This window comes from Mirounga leonina, unplaced genomic scaffold, assembly GCF_011800145.1.
Source record: "Mirounga leonina isolate KUSES-001 unplaced genomic scaffold, KU_Mleo_1.0 Mir_168, whole genome shotgun sequence".
Lineage (NCBI taxonomy): Eukaryota > Metazoa > Chordata > Mammalia > Carnivora > Phocidae > Mirounga > Mirounga leonina.
This window is the reverse complement of record NW_023270426.1, coordinates 60,162,869-60,179,814: the sequence shown is the minus strand read 5'-3', so window position 1 is coordinate 60,179,814 and position 16,946 is coordinate 60,162,869. Positions and strand designations below refer to the sequence as shown.

General features: G+C 40.3%; 1 long non-coding RNA gene across 1 annotated transcript; it reads left to right on the top strand.

Moving 5' to 3' along the window:
* The first annotated feature begins 5,325 nt into the window (after window positions 1–5,325).
* LOC118016993 lies at window positions 5,326–16,465 on the top strand. The gene is made up of 3 exons (XR_004681004.1): window positions 5,326–6,338; window positions 10,927–10,993; window positions 16,422–16,465. It is a non-coding gene; the product is annotated as an uncharacterized LOC118016993 (long non-coding RNA).
* The last annotated feature ends 481 nt before the right edge of the window (window positions 16,466–16,946 follow it).

The following is a 16,946-nucleotide window of genomic DNA, read 5'->3' as shown; positions in this document are numbered from 1 at the left end:
CACCTTTAGTCTGATGCTTATCTCTTAAATAGTAGCTATTGGGTGTAGAGTTGGGGGGAGGAGAAATACTATGGTATGATTAACTCATCTCGTGATCCAGAGGATTATGATTATCTTGACTGATTTGGATGAATTATAATTTACTCCTGGTGCTGGAGCAATTCTCTGCACCACAATGACTACTACATAGTGAAAAAAGAATAGATCAAATTTGGGAGAGCCAACTATAATGTGCACTACAGGTAAATACTGCTAATTCCCAATTTACAGATGAGAAAACTGACACACAGGGGAAAAGGGTAAGTTAATTTGCTCACGATGATAATTGAACCTGGGCGGTTTATCTCCATTCTAATAGCAATTATCTCCTGCATGCATTTCTTTCTTTTTTTTTTTTTTTAAAGATTTTATTTTACTTTTTATTTTAAGTAATCTCTACACCCAACCTGGGGCTCGAATTCACAGCCCTGAGATCAAGAGTTGTATGCTCCACCGACTGAGCCAGTCAGGTGCCCCTCCTGCATGCATTTCTTAAAGCTTATGATGTATACAAGGAATTCCAAGATAAAGAGAAGGTGTGTAAAGGAAAGACCACAGTACTAGGCGTCAAGAGATGAGGTTCCAGTCTTGCCTCTCCCACTTACTAGCTGTGTGACTTCTGTGAAAATGAGAATAATAAAACCTACTTACTGGAATAGTAGCAAATACTCAAATAGGAACCCTGCAGAAGAGTGGCATCATTTGGGAACTTGCTTGAAATGGAAATTCTTCACCTCACCCCAGACTCACTTAATCAGAAGGGGGGGGGGGTGGGCAGGTAGCAATAAATACTTTAATAAGCATTCCAACTATTTCTGATGCTTGCTAAAATCTGAGAACGGCTGGCCTCACACATCGCCTGGTGCACAAACTTAGGTTTGTTCTTATGTCCTAAAGACAATGAGCATGTTGACTTCTATCTCCAAGAGCTCACAAGCTAAGGAAACAAAAAGTTCCATATTAAATTCTTTAATACAGGACCATACTGAGTGATAAATGATCAAAAACAAGCTTAATGTGCTTTGAAAGTTTTTAAGGGGTTGAATTTATTTCTAACAAGGCGAATCTCAGAAGGCTTTATAGATAAAAAATAGAAAGGGGTAAAATAGCTATAAACTGTAAAGTAACACAGATAATCAAACTTCCAGAGGTTACTGCAAAGTTGTATCTAGAAAGTTAACTTAATATATATCAGTACAGGGGCACCTGGGTGCCTCAGTTGGTTAAGCATTGGACTCTTAATCTCAGCTCAGGTCTTGAACTCTCATGCGTTCAAGTCCCAAGTTAAAAAATAATAATAATTATATATGTGTGTATATACAAATTAACAGATTAGATACCTCATATTATATGTGAATAAAAACCCGTCCAAAGTCAGAAGAGGAAAATTTTAGTCCTGATATTACATTTACCAGCTGTCCCTCAATGTCCTATTTCATAAAAAAAGAAGTTGGTCTGGAACCCTGGTTCTTAATCAAGGGAAAATAAGGTGGGCCCAAGGCATGTGTAGACTTAAAGCTTCCACAGGGGAGTGTGGGCACAGCCTGGTTAAAAAGCACTGTACTAAATTATCTAATCTCTGACTGTAGATTATCAAATGTAAAGTTAAAGCATTAAGGAAGTATGTAAACATTTAAAATCTGTAAGCCAATCTCTGCTTTTTCTTTTTTCCTTTTTTCTTTTTCTTTGCTTAACATCTCTGAAAGTGCTCTAGTACCTGAACACCCAATTAATCAAAGGGAAACATCTGTAATATGTAGCAACTAAAAATCACCTTCACTGTGTAGATCACAAAGTCCTTGGCAATGACTTCCATACCAGACTAGTGAGTATTGTTGTTCTCATTTTCCAGATGGATAAACAGAGGATAAAGGCCTTGTTCAGTGTTACACATTTCTGTCACCAACTGAGACACAATGGATGTCAGTCTTCTCATTCCTTCAACGATAAAGAGCTTTCAAGCTCTTACAGTCAACAAGAACTTCTGGAAAGATTACACTGGCTGAAAGGCATATACATGGATGACATCCACAAATAGGAGGAAATTAACTTGAAGCTGAGTGTCTAACTTCACTGACTCTCAGTGGTAGAGACAGAAGAATAATAAAGTTTTAGCAAAGAAGGGTCTGAAAAGAAAATAAATATAGCTAATTATCGAGTACTGTTTTTACACAGTAAAACAAGTGAAAATTACTCTTCTTTAGGTGGTAATTCCTATCTCTTAACGGAGTCATCCATTCATTCAATAAATACTTACTGATTGCCTTTTATGTGCCAAGCCCTCATTTCTGTACTGGAAATGTAACAATGAGCAGAGCAGATAATAATAGTAATAACGATAATAGCTATTATAGCAGGGACCAATATATTAATAAATAATAACTGTCTGTCGAATAAAATGTCAAAACTCAGTGTGCACTAGCATTCTCTTTGGGGCTGTATCCACTGACTATAACACGGCTAATCTACTTTGAAATTCTCCAGCTTTCAGGCTCTCTATCAAAAAAGCTGTTTTTGAACTTGCCTCTTATGGATGCATCCACCATGAGCATGGACTTACCACTCACTGGCCTGGGAAAGGCAACCAGAATTGAGAGCATTATGATTTCTTCACTGTGAGTTTTAAATTACTAGAACCAGCTCTTCTAACTCTACTTCTTGGTTTCCTACGACTCAAATACTGAAAGAGATCACAAAATATATGCCATCGTAGGGCCACCTTGGTGGCTTAGTCGGTTAAGCGTCTTCCATCATGATCTCAGGGTCCTGGGATTGAGCCCCGCATCAGGCTCCCTGCTTGGTGGGGAGTCTGCTTCTCCCTCCCCCTCCGCCCCTCGCCCTGGCTTGTGCGCTGTCTCAAAATGAATAAATAAACAAATAAATAAACCAACAAATTCGAACTCTCAAATTACTTGGCTTTAAAAAAATGCCATCTTAATACTGTTTTAACACAAAACAAGTGTTCCTTTCAGTTTTGCTTGCAGTGGAATAAAACACAAGCATATTTGAGATTAATTTTCAGTGGTCAATTCATTGCATATATGGTTTGTAAGGGTAAATGCTTTGGGGGGGCTCTAAAAAACATCTCTTCATCTTTTTAAATGTCTGTACTCACAGTGATGGTGCTCTCAGTTGTTAGGAAATTTTTTGAGACAAGTGGGAGGGGAATGTGGGGGGGGAAGGGGTAGAGTGATGCAATATTTCTGAGTGTCATGTGATTTCACAATTTGTTTTTCAATCTGTTTGGTTGGACTTCCAAAAAGAAAGACTCTCATATATCAACAAGCATATAAACTGAAGCTTAAAACACTAAAAACAAAACCACAGAGTTTCAAATATACAACATGTATATATTCCTATTATTTGATGGGATGCTCCTGAGAAATGTGAATTTTTCTCTGACAGATTTACTAACTTGCTTCATCTGAACACATGAACCATAAACAATACCTAATGAGAAAACTTTCTGTGTTCTCCAAGGTCAAAGTTGGAACAAGTGTCGGGAATTTAGTTTTCCTTACTCGACAGTATTCATCATTCTTGTACTCAGTATGCTCATGAAAAATGCAAGCCTCTTACAGTTAGCACAAAGACACAGCAAACTTTCAGGGATAAAATATAAACTGACGAAACTGGGAGGATATAAAAATATAGCTATTAACCTCTTACAGTCCCAGATTTAAAGTTGAAATTCTATGCTCTTCATTGTGAAGAAAACGTCAGTCAATGTAATTGTAAACAAGAAAACCAATCCTTGTTTTCCCCTGTTCCACTAATTTGAGCACCTGTGAGAACTTTTGCTGTTACTTAGCCATTAACCTACTCAGGCCTTCCAAGTTTCTGTGTGTTTTTCCACTTTCTGTTGAGCGTTTCTGGTACAGTATAGATTGCTCAGCGATAATAGGTACATGAGGAGGAAAAAAAAAAATTCAAGTTCCAAAATGGGATTAAGAATAGCAGCAATAGGGGCGGCTGGGTGGCTCAGTCGTTAAGCATCTGCCTTCGGCTCAGGTCATGATCCCAGGGTCCTGGGATCGAGTCCCACATCGGGCTCCCTGCTCGGCAGGAAGCCTGCTTCTCCCTCTCCCACTCCCCCTGCTTGTGTTCCCTCTCTCGCTGTGTCTCTCTCTGTCAAATAAATAAATAAAATCTTTAATAAAAAAAATAGCAGCAATAAAACATAACTGTCTGGAAAGGACAGCCTTGGAGGCAGGTGGGTCAAATAAAATACACACATGGTTTGGATCTGGAAATGTTTCAAATTTGTCTCTATTAAGCATTTATTTGGTAAATAATAAGCCAGTTAACTTTTCTGTGATTCTTGATTTTTAAAAAAGGTTAAAAGCAAATGAAGACATGAGTTTGTTTGTTTACTTATTTATTTTTGTAATCTCTACACCCAACATGGGACTTATACCCATGAGCATGCTCATCCAACTGAGCCAGCCCAGTGCCCCGACATGAGTTTATTTTTTAAAGGAAATTTGACAATTAAATATAAAGTGGCATCAATAGATTATATGGCAATAAAATGTAAATTGTTTTGTTGCCAGATCCAGAAGCCTGAGACAATCTTCACTATCATAACTGTAGAGTGTCTCACTATGTACTCTTCCAATATTCTCAGATTTTTCTCACCTTTACTATATACCACATTGTATTCATGGGTACCACAAACATGTTTATTTCATTCAAGTCCTAGTCAACTTTTCCATATAGATTAAGAATTATTCTCCTGTAGAGCTGTGGCCTTCTCATAGCATTTTAAGTCCTATGCATTTAACACTTCTGTGTAGAAAAAGAACACACCACACTAGAATTGTGATGATGATATGATGAATCACATGTCAGCAGCAAGTTATTATATAAAGTTCAAAGCTTGTTAGAGCAGAAATGGTACTAAAAATAAAATCCCCCCACCCAAAAAACTCTTCTAAGTCCCAGGGCCATCATTTTAAAATAAATCTTGCATGTATTTCTTCCATATCTTGCTAGTATAAGAGTATTAATATTTACAAAGTGCGCAATTCATTACCAGGTAGTAACTCAAGCAAAGGAAGAAATCTGGCTGGATCAGTGATTTGTCAGCAAGGCCTGAATCACGGGAGGTTGGTCTCTGGTGTATCCTCCTGGTCCAAAAAGTAGGAGGTGGTGGTCCACCGAGCCAGGAATTGCCTGGCAGGAGCAACACCCTGGCTGTTGCGCAGGGTAGGTTGCATTTTTTGGCTTTTGCTCCTGAACCAAAAGTTCAAGTGTGAAAACCAGGACTGAAGCCTCTTCTCGGCTGGAACCAGGACACCCCCAGTTCAGCCAGAAGTTAGTTTGAGGGTGTAGTGGCCCAGCATTCCAGGAGTGGCACACGGCAGCAGGAGGGGTGCCAGGGCTGGGCCCCAGCTGCAGAGCAAGGCTGGCCGCACATCCTTCACTTCATTAACATCCTGGATTTCTGGGCACCTGAGCAGATACACTGTTGGGACAGAATCAAGATGTGACTTCCGTGCTGAGTCTATTATCTCCACTGGGGTAGGCATGGATTTGAGAAGAGTCAGACTGTGGCCTGTGGATTGCAGACCTCCTTCTCCACAGTGCACTGGATCCTTTCTCCTTTACACGTCGTTTCATCTTTCTTAAGAGTAAAGAGCTCATGTTTCTCCCTTGCTCCTTTTGCATAACTGAACGCTTCTCCAACAGTGGTTTCCAAAGCTGACTGCATCAGAAGGAAGAAGCACCTTCAGATGTGTGCTTCTGACAGAACCTGTCCCCTCAGAAGGCTAGCTTTGAGGTTTACCTCCATGCAAATCACATTTTTTAAATTACAGTGTAGACAATACTTAAGGGAAAAAAAAAAACCAGGACAGGACAGAGTTGCATAAATTGAAGGAAGAAGTCCACCTCATCACCCTCTGCTAACCCAACTCTCTGAAGGTAATTTCTGTTAACAATTCGATGTGCTTTGGTGGACCTTTCTCTAAACACATGCCAACATATATGTATGTAAGTGTTTCCAAGAGTTTGTGCTTTCTTGGTTTTGTTTTGTTTTTACAAAAATGGTCTCTCGATATTCTCTTTATTCATTAAAAATGTGTGTGCACATGGCAGTTGGAGGGGGTGTAAATGAAACGTGCCTTTCTCTTCTCCCTCCCAGCCTCACTCAGTGAGCTGACTCTGTGTGATCTCATGACGGGAGAGAGCTTTCTGGTGTGGCATCCAGGACCTGGGCCATGCTGCAGAGGCGTGGACCACTGACACACACAACATCTGTCTGGTGTTCAGATAGAAGTCATGCGGCCAACACTCAGGTACTTGTGTTTCGGAACCTAACACAGTCCAGGATCAGACTGATTTTAACCGGCTAGGAGGAAATATGTGAATGAGTTTGTGATACATGATTTAGCTGAAAATGTCAGTGATTTGAATGCAACGAAACTGGTACGAAACTTGCCAGTGGCTAAAATTTTGTGGTTCACTTCTGCCCTGCTTTTAGCACAAAAAACAATTATGATATATGTGCAAAATGGCAGCCTGACCAGTTGTGTTCGCGCGTGCGCGCACACGCACACACACACACACAAGATACAGTGCTTTTCACACATCTTAATTGCTTCTCTGTTAAGGAAGGTGTAACTGCAAATCCTCAAAGTGTAGTATCCCCTTACGTGATAGTTCCATTTCATTACCAGGTAATATATATAATGAATACTGTTGAGAAGTGACTAAGACCTATTTATAGGGAAAGTTAAGGTTAAGACACCACTTTCATGGAAGACAATTACAAAGACTTACAGTTCCTACTCCTATATCTCTGTACAGAAATGAGTTACTATTTTAAGATAATGACTGATGTTTTTCTTTCTTGCATTTCTCGTTTGCCCATATCAACCTGTCGGTTAGAGGAAGGGAATGCCTCTGAGTAGGAAGGCTAGAGACTAAAGAAGTAAACTGAAGTACTCAATAACTTTTCAGAAGGCTAAGGTAGGCAGAATTGTCTTGAAAGCCAATATTACAAGAGAAGAAAGCCTGTTTTAAATTTCTTAAGACTTAGAGCCTGAAGGAACCAGAGGATCAGAAAGTTTCTATTTTAAGCCACAGAGTGGGTAAAATGGCTAGTGTTTCTCCAGCTTGAAGAAGGGAGAGATTCAAAGGGAGACCTGGTCAGGGCGTACGTGCTGTCCCTGAGTGAGGGTAAGAGAAACCTCATAAAACTTAGCAAGACTGGAGGTGGAGACTGTGGGGAGTTCTGCCTCTATTCTCAGAGGATAGCCTGAGGAGACTCTAAGCCTTTCAGAGGTTGCATCCAGTACAGCAGACCAGGGAGGAGCTGGGTGCATGGACCCGAGGGGAGCCTCCCCCCACCGTGGAGGGAAGGAGGGTTCCCACTGTTCTGATCTCACAGTTCTCAAGAGGAGCACTGGGGTAGCTGAGAATAGCCAGGGGGTGCAAAGGAGCCTGGGGTAGGACGAGGAGGATAAAGAATGTGAGCATGACATCTACAGATTATGAACTGTGGGCATCAGCAGCAGGGGCCAGCAGATTGGGTTCTACTTCGAGGCCAACAAGGATAGAGGATGACAGAAGACCAAGTGTACCATTCCCACCTGATGTCAGGGTGATACATAGGCCCCACTCTCCTCCTCCTTTGGTTAGCTCATCACTAAAAGAGAGGAGGAGGGGAGAAGACAAAGAGCAATCCTGTGTTAAGTGAGAATTACTAAAAAATAAAATGAGTTTTGAATTAGCAAAGTGCAGTTTTTCATGGGCAGTGGAAACAGGGCTCTTGAGATAGGCTAAGATCAGAGATAGAGAAACAAAGCTACATATGTGCATATCTGAGTCCGTGTCTGGAATTTTCATGCCCACTATCTATACACAGGGCATATAGGCATGACTAAACAAGTATTTGTGTCTGTCTTTTTTTATAGTAGACCTGGGCTTGAATCTCGTATTATCCACTTAGTAGCTGGATGACTTTGAACAAATTTCTTGATCCAAGATTTTGCTTCAGGAAACTAGGAATAATAGTGTCTTATAGGTTTGTTTTAAGGATTAAATGAGATACAAAGGTTACCCTAAGACCTGGCATATGGTAAGCCCTTAATAAATGCTATTTACCATGACCATGATAACAATAATAATTATTATGCATGTGCTCATTTTGACTATAAATCTGAACTTCTGCTTGGCAAGATTTAATTACCTGTTGTATATACAAAGCATAGCACATCCAGCTACTGATACTATAAATGCTTAGAGGCTAAGGGGACATTCATGTACAGGCCTTTAATGGCAGTTTTTAAGGTTAACCCCCTTTTATAGGTTTATTTCTGTTTATTTAATTTTGACTTTGTTCTCAGGGAAGGATGTATGTCTCTAGATTTGAGGAAATCTGAAGTAAATTATTTTTGAGCCGAGACAGAAGTCTAAACCCCCCACCCCTCTCCCCCCTCACTCAGGGGGAAGTAAGTACGGTGGCCCACCCCCTCCCCCTTCACTCAGGGGGAACGGCGGCCCAAAGGTTCAACATCTGTGAGGTGGTAGCAGTATCTTCAGCACCATCTCTGGGGCTTCCCTCTGTTCTGAGAGATTTCACTAGACAAAGCAGCCAAGATGCCTCACCACACCTCTGGCCTAAGCATCCCTACACCTCTTATTCATGGGCGAGTGGGCAACCCTAATTCTACCCAGTAAAGCTGTCAAAGTGCAAAGCCCGCAGAAAACCCTGTCCCTGGTAATAAAGCGACACATGTAATAAAAGAGCACAGCCATACAGGGGCTAGCAGCCCGTGCTGTATTTGGCAGAAGAGGCATAATAAAGTCTTGGCTTGTTTTCTGGGTAGCCTCAAATAAAGCATCTAATCTCTTGACTCAGTCAACTTATCTTTAAGAGGGGGATGATGATACTGTGCCAGTTTGCCTCAAAGGGGTGTTATCTAAAGCTAAAGATTGCACCGTTGCAGCACCAAGTACTATGCGAATGCTGTGATTATCAGTAACCAGCACTGCTTTTATTCATATGGTGAATCCGTTTGTTTACTGTCACCATGATCTGCATTAATACAAACAGTGGATAGCAGCATGTTCACTGTGGGCCTCTAGATTTTAAGACAGACCTATCATTCATTCGCTTTGGTCTCTGAGTTTTTGTCCTAGATCCTGAAACAAACCTTTTCCCGTAGAGAGGAGGTTCTATCCTACCAAGTGTGTAGTTTAGAGGCACAGGCCTGGCCAGGTAAAAGCAGGCAAATACAAGTTGGCCAGACGTCAGCTGAATTTTGGGGCCTCCCCCCACCCACAGATGTTTTACTTCATCTAATTTTATTGTGGAAGAGTCGTATGTATATCAACATTTGGCAAACACTTCATTAGCAGAACTGTGGTTTCTTCTTATTATTAATAAGAATAAATGTCCCTGGGCATATGCACACATTATCAAAGTATCCAGAAGTTCCTGTATTCTTTGGAGCTCAACTAGAAATGTTGAGGACTCATTCTCCAGTCACACTTAGAAAAACACGCGTTGTGTACGCTTGTGGAATAAACACATACAAAGTTGCAAACTGTCACTTCTAACTCTAAAGGCAACTCACTGACATTTGAAGAGACAGGAGAGATTGTTTTTTGCCTATTCCTCAAGTTTCCTCGGGGTCCATTGCTGAGGAGACTTCAAAGCAAGCCCTCGTCTACTGGGACGAGGGCCAGCTTCTGGCTCTGGTCTGGCTGTGGAAAATCCCAGAGTAGATCTAGGAATATCCTGGTTTGGGGAGGGTGTTGAGATCATCACCATCATCATCCTTTTGTGTAGATCCTGCCCTTCATTATCGTTCTTTTCTCACTGAGGACTCTCGGGACGGCCTTCATCATGTTAATGCTGGCCTCACCGAATTCAGACCTGGGAGATAAGAAGGCTGAGTGGGGTCCACGAGTGGCCTCAGAACGCACCCAGCAATATCATTTCATGGGGCGTATTCAAGGGACAGAGCATAGTCAAGGATAGTCAAAGTAAGCCCTAGAATTCCTCTCCTGACTTTGTGTCCTAAAGTACATTGCAAACTCCTTCAAGTGGGGGTCCATGGCTATTCCTTTATGTATTTTGTGGGCTATGCCTTTAGAGATTCTCCTTGCCTGAAGAAAAGCGGGTTGGCTCTGGGATGATTCAAATCACAATATGAATTAGGGCAGGGTGTCATGTTAATTTTTTGGAACTAGAAATGAAGTGAACTGTGTCATTTTTCCACATTGTCAGTCTGATTAAGAAGGAATATACTTTATATTCTTCTACTTTTCCCAGTAAACTGCCTACAAAGACTGGTTCATATAGTCTAACAACTGCCACCTCTCATACCCAGGTGTATTTCCACAATTATGTTACTGGAATCTTTATCAGGTACTTGCCCTCCACCGCTTTTTTTTTTTTTTTTGCCATTTGATTGTTAAACTAATTGTGGTCTCCTAAACTGTAGGTTATTGGTCTTAAATATTGACAGAGTTCAGGACACTCTATCCCAAAATAGGACACCGAGGCATCTTGAATTTCAGAAACAGCACAGATAGAAAGGACTCTCTGACCTTCCCCTAAGGCAGGTCATAAAACCCTTATGTGAGGGATGACCTCCTCATCCCCAGAGGAAAGATGCATCCTTATCTCCAAGATGCTGAGAGGAATTCGAATGAACAGGTCTTGCTGTTTCCCCCAATTCACCACACAAAGCTCATACCCCTTTTTGTCCTATCCCATTTTCCCATGACCTTCCACCCTTTGTCAAACCTAATCTAAAATCACCCAGGTCTAACATCTTCAGGTCTTCATTTCCTTACGAAGGCTCCCAAGTCACATGAAACTTACAATAAATAAATGAGTATGATTTTCTCTTCATCACTCTTTTGTTACAGGAACCCCAGTCAAGAATTTAGAAGTGTAGAAGAAAGAGCTACTTTTCCTCCTTACATCAACAAAGTGGTAAGCAGGTAACAAGCTGTTAACAGTAGCCAAGAATGGGGTAATTTCTAGAGGAGAACAGTAGTCACTCTGGGTTAAGTATTAATTGTCAAGGAGAAGAGTTCGTAGCAGAGAGAGGAGCGGTCCTACTCTCAGAAGTAACCTCTCCCATCTCAGAAGTCTCCCAGCAGTTGCTATTATGCATCAGAATTGGCCCCATGGTGTTTTTTGTTTCTCCTAGGTACGCAAGACCAATATATGTGGAGGTTTTAGAGCACTGTAGCTACAAAGTTTTTAATAACCACTGAGTAATAAGCAAGCTTTAATGAAGCCTTGTATGGGGCACCTGAGGGGCTCAGCTGTTAAGCGTCTGCCTTCGGCTCAGGTCATGATCCCGGGGTCCTGGGATCGAGCCCCGCATCGGGCTCCCTGCTCAGCGGGAAGCCTGCTTCTCCCTCTCCCGCTCCCCCTGCTTGTGTTCCCTCTCTTGCTGTGTCTCTCTCTGTCAAATACATAAATAAAATCTTTAAAAAAAAAAAAAAATGAAGCCTTGTATCATCACATTACTGAACACAATGGCAAAGGTTTTCATGCTCTTGTTAGGTTTAATCTTTCTGTATTCAACTTCTAAAGATGCCTACTTTTTTGAAACAGGAAAATTTTTCAAGGTCTGTTACTCTGTGGATTATCACAGATCTCTAAATCAAAGAACTATCTATTAGGAAATGTTCTCTCTCTCCCCACATTCATGGGTAATCTCGCGCTAATTGTTGGCATGGTAAAATAAGGAAGCCATCTGTGGTGTATATGTTGTTGCTGTTGTTGTTTTAGAGATAAGTTGACATATAGTGAGTGTTATATTAGTTTCAGGTGTACAGTATAATGATTCTACATTTGTTGGTACCTGCCTTTTCACTGACTTCTGCTTAGAACTGATGAAGCACAGAGGTACTTTGCAAAACCTTTCTAAACAAAAAGATAAACTCATTTCCTTTATTCAGGAAACACAACTGACTATATTCATTACTGAATTCTTTCCAGTACCAGTATACTCATTGAAATATGCCAGAACAACCCCATCCTGAATATTCTTTGATAAAAAAGGCACTTACAGCATATCATAAGGAAAAGAGAGCTGGTGTTGGAATCTAGACCTACCTCTACCAATTCCTAGACATCAAGTTCTGGGTAAAATACCTAACTTTTCTCATTCAAGTCCTCTGTACAAATGAAGGGTATAGAAATGTAGCAGGATAGCGATGTGATTAAGATCTCAGGCTTTGCAATGGAACAGGCCTACATTCCAATCCAAATCTATTCTGCCGCTTGTTAGTTGAGTACCCTTGGGCAAGTTACTTAAACTTCTTATATCTTAGTTTCCTTATCTATGAAAAGAGGAATAACACTACCTCATCTCATGAAGTTGTTGTTAGAAAAATTAAATAAAAGGGTATCAACAGTGCTTACTTAGTTCAGTATCTGGTTCTTAACAATATTCAGTAACTCTGGTTTTAAAAAGAAATCCTACAAGAACTTTTGGGATCATGAGGCATAAACTTCTTCATTTTTACATGAGAAATGGAAACCCAGACATTAAGGATCTTGTCCAAGGTCACTGAACCCACATGCGTGTGATGCATATTCCCAAAGCTTTTATGAGTTCTGTGATCTGGTCAGAGTACTATCTCTTTGTGACCTAATCTCCTATTTACTATATATATGGACTATTAAACTAGGTGATCAAGTTACTGTCCGTGTGAAAACGCGAGTAATTACACTGCTGTTTGTCGAGGCCCTTCTATGTTCAGGGCATGCTGCCAGATAGTGTGAGTGTTACAATGGGCATATGAGAATCTGTCTCTGGTCTCAAAAGGGTTTACAGCTGAGTTGGAGAGACATTTATGAGAAATGTAAACTATTGGGATAGCCACATGACATGGCCAAGGTTGAAGTGTTCTAAGAATTAGACATGGGCCATGAATGTATGTTATAAGGTCCTACAGAAAGTGAGCTCCATTTGACCTGGCTGTCGATGGTGGCTTCACAGAGAAAATGGGACTTTTCCTGTGCATTAAGATTAAACTGGATTAGAATACACAGAGAGGAGAGGGAAGGACATTATATGTTCCTTGCAATAGCCTGTATAAAAGTACAGAGGTAGAAAAGAGCACCATTAAGTGTGGGACATTCAACGAAAAGCACTCACTCAATCATTTCTTATATTGACCTTAGTCCTCTCAGCATGTTCTATTTTCACAAGTGGCAGTGGGTGTTTTCACAAGTGTGTGTGTGTGTGTGTACATATGTTCACACATGAGTTTGAACTCCTGACTTTAAATATTGGTCAGGAAAGCACCGAGTGCTTACGACTCCCCAAAGTTCAAGACCCAGAAAAGTAGAGGTCATCTTTGAGCTCACTGGCTCTTGACTCTCACTCTAATCTAGCAGCTCATTCTGGCTCTTCTACCACCAGCATACTTCTCAGATTCCTCCCCTTCTCTTTCTTTCCACTGCTAGTTACCCGTCCCAAGATCAGCCTACATTACCCATTGTTATACCTATGCTACAGGCAACCCCATTCCATCCCTGTCCCCTGCGAGGCATTCCCCACGCAGCAATCATCTAGCAATGCAAATCTTATCATGGAACCCCTGCTGAAAACCTTTCAATGACTGCCAATTTTACTAAGCATATAATCCAAACTGTTTGTTACTGCCTTCAAGGCTCTGCAGGATGTGGCTTCCTTACCTCTCAGACCTGACGTCATGTTACCCATCCCCTCCCTCGCTTGCTGTTCTTTGAACCAACCAAGGTGCTTCCCAACTCAAGGTCTCTGTGCTTGCTGTGCCCTCTACTTGAAACATTACTCCCCCCGCTTTGTGCAACCTGCTTACCTTTCAAACTTCAGCTTAAATGTTACCTACTCGAGAGAGGCTTTCTTTGATCTAACTATGTAAACAAATTCCCTCTGCTATTCTCTAAGATTGCACCTTATGAATTTTCCTTTCTAGCACTTACCAGTTTCTTTAGAATTGTTGATTCTTAGTGAAATTTGTTCATTGCTTAACTTTTTAAACATTTGTTTTCCCTACCAGAACATAACCTTTATGATCAGGCCTTGTCTGCCTGGTACATTTTTCAGTTTCCAGAATCTAGTACTGAAAATTTCAGAGATTAGTGAATGGATTTATAAAAGGAAATAAATGGAAAGCCATTATAGCAAATAAGTCTCATAGAAGGCAGCTGCTTTAGTGATGGCATTCACCCTCGATTCTGTAAATAGGAGACTGCAGGTGTTTACAAAGCAGTTGCTGTATTTGGGGGGTAATTCTTTTTTTTTTATTATTGTTATGTTAATCCCCATACATTACATCATTAGTTTTTGATGTAGTGTTCCATGATTCGTTGTTTGTGCATAACACCCAGTGCTCCATGCAGAACGTGCCCTCCTTAATACCCATCACCAGGCTAACCCATCCTCCCACCCCTCTCCCCTCCAGAACCCTCAGTTTGTTTTTCAGAGTCCATCGTCTCTCATGGTTCGTCTACCCCTCCGATTTCCCCCCCTTCATTCTTCTTGGGGGGTAATTCTAAAAGAAATATTTCATTATTGCCAAAGACTGTTACCTCTTACGAGTAGGGGACTCAGAGCTGCTTGGAGAGGCTGATGGGAGACTAGTCACTAACCTCCATTAGTAGCTAAGCTCATTGGCTTTACATCTGGAAAGACAAATTTCTGTCTCCAAAAACTAACGAATTACTACATGGCAAGGGAACTGTTCTATAATTTAAAGGACAAATATTATATTCTGTCTAGTGACTGCTATCCTCTTGTCAAGTTGCTCTGAGGACAGAAGAAAAGGGCTCTTGCCTGGCTCCTTTACATCACTTACCACTTATCTGGCCAATTGATGATTATAGGCATTCCCTTGATTTCAACTTCCCTTATTTCTCTCCCAGCTTTCCTCTCATAATCAAAGGCCATTATATATATACTTGCCCAGAAGTTTTACGGTCTTACCCAAGGATCTTGCCCAAGGTCAGTGAACCAATGTGTCTGTAATATTTATTCTCAAAGCTTTTATTAGTGCTGTGATCTGGACAAAATACTATATCCTTGTGACCTAATCAATCAATCAATCAAGTTCAGTAACAGTGACAACAGGATACAAAATTTCATTTACTGAGGGATTTTTTTCAAATGTGCCTGGCATTATGCTAAACCTTTTATAGGCATCATCTCTTCTAATCCTGCCTCCAAGCCCATGAAATAGTAATTATAATCTCCTTTTCACAGAGGAGGAAACTGAGGCCTAGTGAAGTTAAGAAACTAGCCCAAGTTCACACTGTTGTAAAGTAACTTGGGTTTCAAACTCAACTTTGAACCTGTTAAGTGCCAAAGCAGTATCAATATGGATCAGCTAATAAAGCGAATCAGAATCAAGCACATTTTTTTCAACATCAAATGATGCATACAATTAGTTAAGCTTTTAAATATTTTATACAGGAATAATTTGACATGTCCTTTTTTTTAAAGGGTTGTACATAACTATGCACATTAAGTATGTTTCTGGTTATCAACAGTTCGAGTATATTAGATTCTGTTTCTGGTCCATATAAATTTTCCTTTTCTGGCCTCTCAGCATCTATTTTCATGTTTCCTTATTTTATATTTGATTGGCAGCTTTTCCCTTCTTATAAAAAATTGGGCAGCCATGCTTCTCTGTATTGGTGGGTCAGTGTAACCTCTAATTACTTCAGTCTCCTCCTCTGCAAGAAAAGCTGTCAAAATACAAGAACTCTCGAATGTCTTGTTCAACTCTCACACACACACACACACACACAGGGATGAAGAGGGCTAGAATTCTCCCGAAGAAGCAGAACAACTGGCAACAGTTGGCACAAAAACTTCTAAAGACCCCGTCTGACTCCGTCTTGAAAGTCAGCCTCAAAATCAGAATTACCCCGCCCATACCAGGACTATCTCACTAGCTAGGCTTCATGACATAATACCTGCTATCACCTTTCAGCAAAGATGTGATCCTTACCATTCATATTTTGTAAGACCAACAAAGCATCCTTTGTACCTCAGGACAACTGGGTATTGGTTAAGGTACAAGGCCCACAAAGACATGGCTCCCCCATTCTTTGGTAACCCACACCACATGATTATCAAACACGTTTCCAGTCTTTAGAATAATCTAGTTATTAGAAAAGGTGATTGGACACAACAGCAAAAATCTAGAGGTTTTGTATTGTTATTAACAACAGGCAATCAGAACAGAGTTAATACGTCTTCCCCCCCCCCCCCCCCCCCGGTTACCCAGCATTCAAAGCTACAACTGGAGCCACATTATAATAACTTTAGACCCCAAATCAGTGTGACGATTTGATGCATAATTTCCAACACATGTTTTATTAATCCATTCTTCCTGTGCTTCATTTAAAGCACTGGAAACTATAAAAAGATCTGCGTGTCACTCCCCTGCCAGGAAAAAAGAGGAAAGAAAGAAAGAAAAGAAGGAAAGAAAGAAAAGAAAAGAAAAGAAAAGAAAGAAAGAAAGAAAGAAAGAAAGAAAGAAAGAAAAGAAGAAAAAGAAAGAGAAAGAAAAGAAAAAGAAAAAAGAAAGAAAAGAAGAAAGAAAAGAAAGAAAAGAAAAGAAAAGAAAGAAAGAAAGAAAAGAAAGAAAAGAAGAAAAAGAAAGAGAAAGAAAAGAAAGAAAAAGAAAAAAGAAAGAAAGAAAGAAAAGAAAAGAAAAGAAAGAAAGAAAGAAAGGAGAAAGAAAGAAAAGAAAGAAAGAAAAGAAGAAAGAGAAAGAAAGAAAGAGAAAGAAAAGAAAGAAAAAGAAAAAAGAAAGAAAAGAAGAAAGAAAAGAAAGAAAAGAAAAGAAAGAAAGAAAGAAAGAAAGAAAAGAAGAAAAGAAAGAAAGAAAAGAAGAAAAAGAAAAGCCTAACACGAAAAAAAAAAAAAAAA